Source organism: Mesocricetus auratus, unplaced genomic scaffold (assembly GCF_017639785.1).
Source record: "Mesocricetus auratus isolate SY011 unplaced genomic scaffold, BCM_Maur_2.0 Super-Scaffold_100001, whole genome shotgun sequence".
Taxonomy (NCBI): domain Eukaryota; kingdom Metazoa; phylum Chordata; class Mammalia; order Rodentia; family Cricetidae; genus Mesocricetus; species Mesocricetus auratus.
Genome location: NW_024429187.1, coordinates 15,857,240 through 15,867,895, shown reverse-complemented (window position 1 = coordinate 15,867,895; position 10,656 = coordinate 15,857,240). Strand labels below are relative to the sequence as shown.

The following is a 10,656-nucleotide window of genomic DNA, read 5'->3' as shown; positions in this document are numbered from 1 at the left end:
TCTTGTCTGTGGACTGTATATAGGTTCCTAATTAGAAATATTTCCCTCCTTCCTCCCTCCTCCATCCCTCCCTCCCTCCCTCCTCCCTCCTCCCTCCCTCCCTCCTCCTCCCTTCCTCTTCCTCCCTCCCTCCTCCTCCTCCCTCCCTCCCTCCCTCCCTCCCTCCCTCCCTCCCTCCCTCCCTCCCTTCCTCTTCCATCCCTCCCGATGGATCCACTGATTTACATCCTTTGGTCTCTGGCTGCTGCATCACAGGCCAGAATGTCAACACATTCTCTATTCTTCTACCTCCTTGGAGAGTAATGTTGTGTCCCATGCCTTCTTCCAATTTTGCTATATCATGCAAGTGGCAGAAGGTACCTCTGTCTTTTGTGCCTGGACCCAGGCGTGAAAAGGAAGTCTGTTTTTAAAAAAAAATGAACAAAAAGATGGGGAAGGCGGGCTATAAAGATGGCTCGGCGATTAAGAAGCACTTGCTACTCTTGCAGAGGACCTGAGTTTGATTCCCAGCACCCACATGGAAGTTCACAACCATTGCCTAGAATGCTGGTTCTAAGGGCCTCCTTGGACATTGTATGCACATGATACGCATACATATATACACATAGGCAAATGCTCATACACACAAAAATAAAAATAAATCTTCCAAGATTTTGAAATTCTAATAGGTACCTGCCTGTTCTCTCGTTGGTGTAAGGCCAAGATCACTGGGGCGTTGAATCCTTACATGTTAGTAGTGCACTCTGCTCTTCCCCCTCCCCGCTGAGGGAGAAGCGGAGGCACCTTATCTCAGACCTGTGCCAGCTTCACAGAGCATGCGCCCCTCTGCACTTGCTTAACTGTGCATAGCATCTCCGTTATGCTGGCCGCATCAGTGTGAGCATCAATCTTAGTATGTCCACTGTGTTCCATGTGAACCTAGACGGAAACCCCCCTGTGGCTGCACAAGAGGCAGGGGACACTGAGGCATGCTCCGTCCTATCTTTCTTCTCTAAGGAAGACACCCACTAAGTGTGCTGGCGTGGGAGAGGGGCTGATACAGCTGCTTGTTTCAATGTGGCTGATCTTAGAGCAGACATTATGGAGCATTGCAGCTCCTCAGATGGATTCTGGGCCATATATATATATATATATATATATGAATCTGAATGCTATTGAACACGTTTGTTGACAAACCAAGGACGTGGATGTTCTGTTCCACCACTGGGCCAACATCCCTCCCTTAAAGCAGCACTGAATCACACTTTATTCAGGATGCAGCATATTGATTGGCATTAGAAGGCTCGGTGTGAACATAAGACAATGCAAAAATGTCTTGTTAATAATTTCATGTGGCATTTAACGATGAGAATGCTTTGACTTAAGTAAAATATGACCTTTAAATTGGTTACATTTTATTTTTACTTTTTAAGAATGTGCTTATTAGGAGACAAAGTGAGTATGTGACCATATTTTAGATCTGCTGACAGTTCTGGCACAAAGGGTCCTAAGGCATCATCACAAGCCTCGCAGCTAACTGAAACCACTTCTGGGTGACAGATAAGCACCCTCTCTTCTGGCCTCCTCTGATGTATTTGGGGAAGGGGTGGGGGGGACTAAAAGTCTTATAACAAAAGCAAATGATGTTTAGGTTCCACTTTTGTTTCTGTTTCGACCTAGATTTTTGCATTTAATATTCTTGTCAGTGTGTTTTTATGAAATGTGTGAGCACTGAATCTTATTTCACAATGGGTGAGGGTGGGGCAGAGGGAAAGAGTCAACAAAACGAAACAAACGAGACACCAAGTTCTGTTTTGTGAGGGTGTGGCTGGGGCTGAGCTGACACCTACTGCTTGGACAGATACCAGCAGAGCATTCAGGCAGAGGGCAGAGGGCAGAGGGCAGAGGGCAGAGGGCAGCCTCTGAAAGAGCTCAAGTAATTGGAGGAGGAGATAAGGTAAAGCCAGGAGACAGAATACTTCTTCCAAGACAGAAGTTGCCAACATCAACTGTTGACAGCAGAGGAGCACTCCCAGAGTCAAAGCGGGAGGACAGGCTGGGGTGTTTGTAGGCAGAGGGAGGATGGAGAGGACAGGCTGGGGTGTAGACAGAGGGGGATGGAGAGGACAGGCTGGGGTGTTTGTAGACAGAGGAGGATGGAGAGGACAGGCTGGGGTGTTTGTAGACAGAGGAGGATGGAGAGGACAGGCTGGGGTGTAGACAGAGTAGATTCCCAGAGTCCACAGCATTCTTGCGGAGAGGGGTAGTTTCACAGCACATGTCTCATCGAGAACATTCCAGATGCTCAGTTGTTGACAAATGTGTTTGCTCCCCTGGCCCTAGTTTTCAAAGTTAAATCAACATGGTTCTCTTAAAATCGATCAGTCATGTTTGCTTTTTGGCTCCTCATATATACCACAGAGGAATCGAGCTTTTTTCATTTATTTCTCTCCCCGCTGGCCCGGAATATCTCTCTCTATTGCCAGCAACCTCCGCCCCATCCCCTTACAAGTTATGAACAAATAGCAGGCATGGTGGTCAGAGGATGTGAATTTGGAAACAGTGCTATACAGGATGTCAATCCCACAATTCTTTAAAAAATATATATATATATATGGAAAAGTCCTTTTGGAGCAATGCACATATCTGCTTTGCATATGTGCTCCTATAGAATCCAGCATGTGAAAAACAGCGTTGGCACGCTGGTGACTGTTCATGCCGTGGAGTCCCTGCCTTTAGGATAGGCAAAGAGTGGTTCTCTGCAGCTGCAGCGGCCAGTAACCCGACGGAACTATCAGTCTCCTGCAGCATTTGAGCCTCATGAAAAGAGCGGAGAGAAACACACACACACACACACACACACACACACACACACACACACACACACAAGCTTCTTGGCATGCTGCAGCCAGGCAGGCTGCAATAGATTAGCTCTACCCTTAACAATGAGTTTCACTAGGCCGATGAGAGACATTATGGAAACATATCAAGGGGAAACAGCGCACAGCCCCAGCTGGCCAGGGCGGCATCGGGTAATCACTGTAATGAACACACTGAAGAGGCACCAAGCCCCACAGGGCACTTTATTATAAGGCTTTGATGTAGGGTATCGTGGAGAATCTGGGTGGTTCCTGCCGTGGGATACAGAGACTTGCTCTTCTCAGTCCCAACTTCAAATTTAGGACCAAATCCTTTCTGTCTAAAGTTAGCTGCCATTTGGAGACCATTTAGATGGCTTGGCAAGGCACGTTGGTCATCTCACCCCAGCTACCAAGAAAACTGACCTTATATGTGGGGCAACTTCCAAAAGGCCCAAACACCACAAATACCCAAGGTCACGCATAGACGTAGGATTCTGCTACAAGGACCTGAAGGGCGCTCCGGTTATCAATGCCAGCGGAGTGATGAGAAACGCCTTCGGTTCTCCAGTGACTTTCAGGGGGTGAGGCTTCAAAGAAGTCGGGGGGGGGGAGGGAGAAGAGGCAACAAAAGCTAAAAGTCTTCCAAGACAGTTAAGTCTTCCAAACAGGCTTAGGAAGGGTCCACAATGGGGGCTTCGGAACGGCTCAATCAGTCACTTAGCGGTGCTAACAAGAAGAGCTGAGTTCGGATCAAGCACACACATAAGAAGCTATGCATGGTGACAAATACCTATCGTCCCAGCACTGGGGAGGCAGAGACAGAAGGGTCCCTGGAGCACCCCTGCCAGCCCACATGCCTCGTTGGTGAGCTCCCTGTTTGCTGAGAGAACCTGCCTCCAAAAGAGTGAGGTGCGGTGGTTAAGGAAGCCTCCTGGTAATGAGCTCTGGCATCCAAAGACACATGCACACACAAGTGCAGGTGCCAAAACATCATGAACATGTGAACATGTAACACGCACGCGCGCGCGCGTGTGCACACACACACACACACACACAGAGACAGAGAGAGAGACAGAGAGAGAGAGAGAGAGAGAGAGAGAGAGAGAGAGAGAGAGAGAGAGAGAGAGAGAGAGACAGAGTCCTGCTGGGGACGGCATGTGAAGCAGATGATTGCATTGTGTCTACAGTTGTGAAGCACAGAGAGGTGAGGGCCCCCTTTCCAGGGCCATATCCTCCCTCCTCAGTTAAGGCTCTCTGGGAATGCCCTCCTCACATGCACACCCAGATGTGTGTTGCCTACAGCTCCCAAGGCCGTGAGGTTGACGGTCATTATTAATAACCACAGCACCCAAGAGATACTGAAAGGCCTCTGAGCACCATTTGGCCCAAGGGCCAGAGTCAGTCACTGTCTCCGCATTGCCTCAGTGGAGGAACAGCAGCCACAGCCACAGAAAATGCTGCTGCTGCTGCTACTAACCCTGTGGGTGTTCCCTAACTGCCCTGCCTTCCTGCTGCCACCTGGAGGTGTGGGGAGCGTTCTTGTGGCTTTAATCTCCATGCCCTTTTATGCTGGTCTCTGAGTACACAGCCTTCTACTTATCCAAATGAAGTGGACATAAGCTCCCAAAACTGCAGCCCGGAAATGGCAGGGTGGTGTGCAGTCCACAGGCCTTCCAGGTTCCAGTTTTCTCTTCTGTTTTTCTGTCACCTTCTCAGGTCATCGTTATTAAGTTGGGAGAAGAGGAGCTCAGGAGGCCCCACCTCTACCTAAACAACCCCATCACAGGCAGATTGCCAGGTAAGTGAGTCAGTCCATCCTGGGCATCTTACACATCACAGAGGTGGACCAGCGCAGCTCATCATGGGCATCTTAGACATCACAGAGGTGGACCAGCGCAGCTCAACATGGACATCTTAGACATCACAGAGGTGGACCAGCGCAGCTCAACATGGACATCTTAGACGTCACAGAGGTGGACCAGCACAGCTCAACATGGACATCTTAGACATCACGGAGGTGGACCAGTGCAGCTCATCACAGGTATCTTAGACATCACAGAGGTAGACCAGCGCAGCTCTCTGACTTGTGTTGACGTTTCATTCGCTTTTGCTGGAAGCCATCCAGAAACAAAAATTCATGGAAAACAAAAAGACTTTTATTTGTGGATTGGGAAAATCAGTCTACTCTCCTAACATAACAGGAGAGTAGATCACCTTTCCGAGGGAGGTCAGTGCACCCCTGTGCCCAACTGACATGGTCAGCAGCCCGAGGCTGGCTCCACAGACTTGTGTTTTGGGTAAGGACAGGTTTTTATGGGATGGCTGAATGGTTCCAAGTCTTTAATGCACAGTAGATCCCAAGGCTAGGCCAAAGACACTGCCCAAAGACTTGAAAAGCAGAGCTGGGGGCTAGCCTGGGATGACTATAAACATCATTTCAGGGGGTGCGACAGAAGACACTGAACTACCTTCCTTCCTGGTCCCCAAAGGTGAGTCACTTCCCCTCAACAAGGAAAAAGCAGATGTTTCACCATACCCTAATACCTCTGGTGAGGAACCACTGAAGTAGACGGCCGGCCTCGAGACCGGGGTACGGGCTGAGCTGTGTTCATCCGTAGTTTGCTGTAACTGCCTGTTCAGTGTTCCCTAAGGAACTGGTCCTGGGGGAGCCCAGAATGCAGCTGCCCTGCTCACCACTGTCTGGCAGGTACCGGGCTCTCGGTAGCTAGTTTCTGGATGTCTTGATGAGGAAATGAGTGAGGAGGAAGTGGGGGATGGTTCCATGATGAAGCTCTTCGCATTCAGACGTGAAAAATAAAGTTCAACCCCCAGGACCCACATGAAAAACAAGATGCCTTGGGCTTGTAATGCCCAGCCCAGTAGGGGTGACAGACAAAGGAAAATCCTTGTGGCTTACCAGCCAGCATAGACCAACAAGAGAGGTCCAGATCCCAGTGAGAGATCCTGTCTCAAGAAACAAGGTGAATGTTGCTTGAGGAATGACATTTGGGATTAACCTCTGTCCTACACAGAAACACACACACACACAGGCATGCACATACACACCCCACATGCACATTCAAGGAAAACAAAAAAGAAATGAATGAATGAATGAATGCCTCAGTGCTGTACTGCCCTCAGATCAAGTATGAACTACAAATCCCTGAGTAGTTTCCCTTGAGGGTTAGTTAGTATCCACATATACCAGTTTAATTGTCACAACTCTCTCTCTCTCTCTCTCTCTCTCTCTCTCTCTCTCTCTCTCTCTCTCTCTCTCTCTCTCTCTCTCTCTCTCTCGCTCCTCTCTCTCTCTCTCTCTCTCTCTCTCTCTCTCTCTCTCTCTCTCTCTCTCTCTCTCTCTCCCAGGTCAAATGAAGTGTTGCAGCCTTTTCTTAGGTGTGCAAGGCAGGGGGTGAGGGTGGGCATTGCATGACAAGAGAGAAGGATCCAAGACTGTGGTCAGCCCTACTCGTACTAACTCTAAGAGTAAAACGGTCCCTGTTGATAGACAAAGAGACTCTCTCGAGGCACTGGGAAGCCCCGGACTGTGGTGCCCCTCGCCTGTCGTGAAGAGCTCACACATCTCTGTTTACCCGAGCCCAGCCACCGCTGGTCACAGGAGATTAGAACAGGGCCTTGTGGAATAACATATAGTACCCACCAATAAGGACTTAGCGACAAAAAACAAAGAAAAGGAAGTGAGAAGTCTGTAATCCAAGTCCACTGAAGGGACTGAGAATCAGCCTTGTCTTGCCTCATGAAGGTCTTCAGAAGCTAATACGACTTTTATTCTTCTGCCTGAATTCAAATCTCGGAGCCTTTGTACCAGGACGCCTTCCTGCCCTGCCTTGAAATGGCGGGCCCAGGACTGTCCTCCCCACTACCCCACTGCAATTACTGGATAATTGCTTAGCGTTTTCTAAAGGTAATTAATCTTGCCTTTGAAATGAAAGAAATCCCTAAATTGAACAGCATCATGAAAGCCATTCTTTCATGTAATTTGGACTCCATCAGCCCGTACCAGCCATTAAGCACTCAGTTTCTGGCTCAAAAGCAGCGAGGAGAGTTAGCAGTGGAGATATTTTTAGATTAAGAAACAAAACAAAATCAAAACCTCAAGGGTCTGAATACTGTCCATCTCAATTTCTCCAGTGCAGAATGTGCTCCTGTCTGATTTCGAGAAGCCAACGGCTCTGTGTGAGCTGCCACAAGGTGACCTTGATGAAGGTCATTTGTGCACAGGGGCCATGTCAGGCCCAGGGATGTGCTAGGACTACTCACTGCTTGCTCACCGAAGCTTAGAATTCTGGTGGAAACTGGATGTTTCGTTGCACTTTTGAAAAAAAACAAAATCTGTTTCACCACGCAGATTGCTCAAAGCCTGCCACCTAATACCCATCAGCTCTAGCTTGTTTTGCTGCAGTCTTTCTGGTAAACGAGTGGTTCAGCAGGCTGAAATATCGCAGGGCTTCAGGTGCCGAAAACTCAGGCACAACTCTGCCCTCCTCTGCCTCCATGCAAGGGTGTGTGTGTGTGTGCACCCAATTGGCGTCACGCTGACGGATAGCAGCGTTTTCCTCATGCAAAGTGGAAGGTTCGCAAGGTGTGGACTAATTACGCCTGGCGTCTCATCCCAAGGGTCATGAAGCTCTGTACTAGCAAGCCACTTTGTGGTCTAGTTAGATGCTCTTTGTGGCTCTGCGGTGAGCTGGGAAGATGTTTACCGTGGGGCCTTCATCCCTCACTCAGTGGCTACAGTTCGCTTTGTAGGTGACCCAGCTACACTATACAAACCAGAGGAAGGCCTCCAGGACCTTTTAAAGGACAACACCCAGAGACCCCCAGAGATGCAGGCAGTGCAAACCATCTACAGAGAGACATTTGGGGAAAAAAAATGAAGACACTCGATCTGCTTGGTGCCCTCTAGGGGAGATTTACCACCAATGGCACACGGAGGAGGGCCTGTTGGATGTTAGCGTGGAGACAAACATCTTGTCAGCGATTTCCTCATTTCCTCCTATGGCTTGCCAGCAACCTTTCTACATTCTTTGTGTTGATTATTTTATATGACCACAGGATCTCTTTTCTCATGGAAACTTCATCACGAAAGCCTGGACTAAGGAGAAAAACAGAAACCACCACCAACAAAATGAAAGCCAGAGATGTTGGTTATGTCTATCACTGCTGCTTATTTTGATGCAAGCATTGAGGGCAGGGCTTCAGCCCTGCCCGAGCAGAGCTCTGAATCCATAAACACGTGACTAGAGGTGGCTTCACGGCATTCTGATGTGTGTGTGTGTGTGTGTGTGTGTGTGTCTGTGTGTATGTGTGTGTGTGTGTGTAATCTCTTACAGGAGGCTTCAGGTTTAAGAGTGTGGTGCTTAGAGTACAGTTTGATTCCCAGCCACGAATGCCTGTCTTTGGGTAGGCCACCCAGCCTCTGTGCAGAAGGGGTAAAATAAGGGCCTACTTCCCTCACAAAACTGTTGTAAGGTTAAGGAAACATGTCCATCACAACGTGCCACCCCATGTGTTACTTGAATGCTTCTAGAAACTCAGGACAGTAGAGAAGAAGTGTTTTTTTTGTTGTTGTTGTTTGTTTGTTTTGTTTTTTGAGACAGGGTTTCTCTGTAGCTTTGGAGGTTGTCCTGGAACTCACTCTGTAGACCAGGCTGGCCTCAAGAGAAGAAGTTAAGGACTCAAATTATGAAAGTGTTCAATCTTGTAGGGTGGCGGAAGCTGAAAATTAATGAGTCCTGGTTAACATTCCACTGTGCTTCTCTTTGCACGGACCAAACCACACAGAGAGGAGAAGGCACCTCCCCTCAAACAGATACTACGCGGTACGGCCAGGGACTAAGAGCTGGCACCAGACCCGTAGCCTTTTACCGTTACACTCTCTGTCAGTAACTGGCAGCCAACAGTATTTGGCAAGGCAGGTACATTTCAAGTGGACTTGCTGTTGCTTCCCCGAAGAGAAGTTTCCAGCTCAACAGCCCATGAGGTGAAGATCTGTTCCTGAGGACACTAACAAGCCAACTCCACTGGTCAGAGTTTCAGGGCACAGGAGAGATTCCTCACTTACAGTATGAGAAGGGACTGTTTTTCCATCTGTGGAATCTTCTAGTTGGTTAGTGTCTGTTGTCCAGCTTCTCCACCCCGCAAATGAAGCACTCCTTCAGGACTCAGAAAGTAAGCACAACTCACAAGGCTCAGGAAACTCCGGAAACATACAGGACTTACGAGTGCCCTCACGGGGTTATATGAGGGCTGGGAAGCACAGATTACCTCACCAGCCTGGGTGCTCACGAGTTGTGTGGAAAGTCCCTGCCGCTCAATGTAGCTTTTGTGAGTCACCAACTATGTTGGAGGAAAACTGCAGGCTATAGAGATGGCAGTCACCACTGCTCCTGCAGGTAGCTCCAACAAGCTTACTGGCTCACCAAGCCGCAACCAAGTGGAGTCATTTGTTTTGTCTCTTGTTGGGGTGGCCTATCTGGGGTGAAGTGACATTTACCTTGGGAAAAGCCATAAGGCTGTGTGTCAGTTACTTTCGCACTGTGTTGCTGAGACCGAAATCCCTCCCTCGCTGAAACAGTGTGAGGGAAAATTGTGTTTTGCTCCTGTTGCAGAGGATTTCAGTCTCCCGGGGGCACAAAGGGCATGGCGGAATGAATGGCTGGAGAAGCTCGAGGCAGAGGCTCTTCTTACTGGGGCCAGCCAGGAAGTAGGAAGTACTTCAGGAAACGGGCTGGGTGTAACCTTCAAAGGGCCACCATCAGGCAGTTAGACCCCACCTTCTCAAGGTTCCATAGCTTCCCTTCACCAGCTGGGGTGCAAGAGTTAGAAACAGGACCCTGTGAAGGGTCTTTCACATTCATTTGAAACATGACCATGTGAAGGATCTTTCACATTCAAATGCCGACGGCTGGGAAGAGGAGAGAAGGCTGAGAGGGAATTCCAAAATCATAGATGTCTGGAAGAGAAACCTGTATGTTCCCCCTGTGGTGAACTCTGCCCCATGCTGTGTGCTTACAACTAGAACATAAGACTTACAAGTCTACTCAAAGTTCCCCTGTCAGATACCAGATAACTTCGCCACTGTCTTGTTCTTCACAAGGACATGTGGGGAAATTGAATTTGCAGACATCTTCATCACCAAAGGACACACAATAAGTTTGTTTTGTGCGTGCGTGCGTGCGTGCGTGCGTGCGTGTGTGTGTGTGTGTGTGTGTGTGTGTGTGTGTGTGTGTGTGTAATAAAACGCATAACTTCTCCTAACATTCAGTATTATACCCTTTCAGGGACAGCGCAGAATTCCAGTTAAATAAATGCAATTTCCCTTGGGAGGAGAAAAGGCAGGGCTTTCACATGTGTGTCCATCAACTCCGTGGACAGTGGATATTCACTGCAGCCAGATATCACTGCATGTGAAGGGAAGGAAGTCCACAAAGCCATGGAATCTGAATCGCCAGGGAAGACAGTGGATTTAAATGCTTCCCCCACGTTAGTGTGTGCACTCAACTTTGTGAAGCCGGCAAATGTGGAAAAGGCAGACTTTCGAAAGACAACGGAGCACAGACTGGGGAGGGGGTGCTCAAAGGGAGAAAAGGAAATGGGAACATCTTCAAGTGTAGTAGGCAAAGGAGAATCCTACTAGGGGTGGATGTCACCTCCCACTGGCTTCTTTACCTGCTTCTGCTGATAAACAGGAGCTTCACCGCTCCCACTCAACACCGCCAGCCTCTGTCCCAGCTCAGGGTCTCCCTCCAAGCCTCACTCCTGAGTCTCCTCCAGGGTTTGCGCTTTGATCCCG

General features: G+C 48.9%; 1 long non-coding RNA gene across 1 annotated transcript; it reads right to left on the bottom strand.

Moving 5' to 3' along the window:
- Window positions 1–3,039: 3,039 nt before the first annotated feature.
- Window positions 3,040–9,549, bottom strand: LOC121139710. Its single transcript, XR_005876627.1, has 2 exons — window positions 9,358–9,549; window positions 3,040–4,950 (listed from the first exon to the last, which is right to left on the bottom strand). It is a non-coding gene; the product is annotated as an uncharacterized LOC121139710 (long non-coding RNA).
- Between the last annotated feature and the right edge of the window lie 1,107 nt (window positions 9,550–10,656).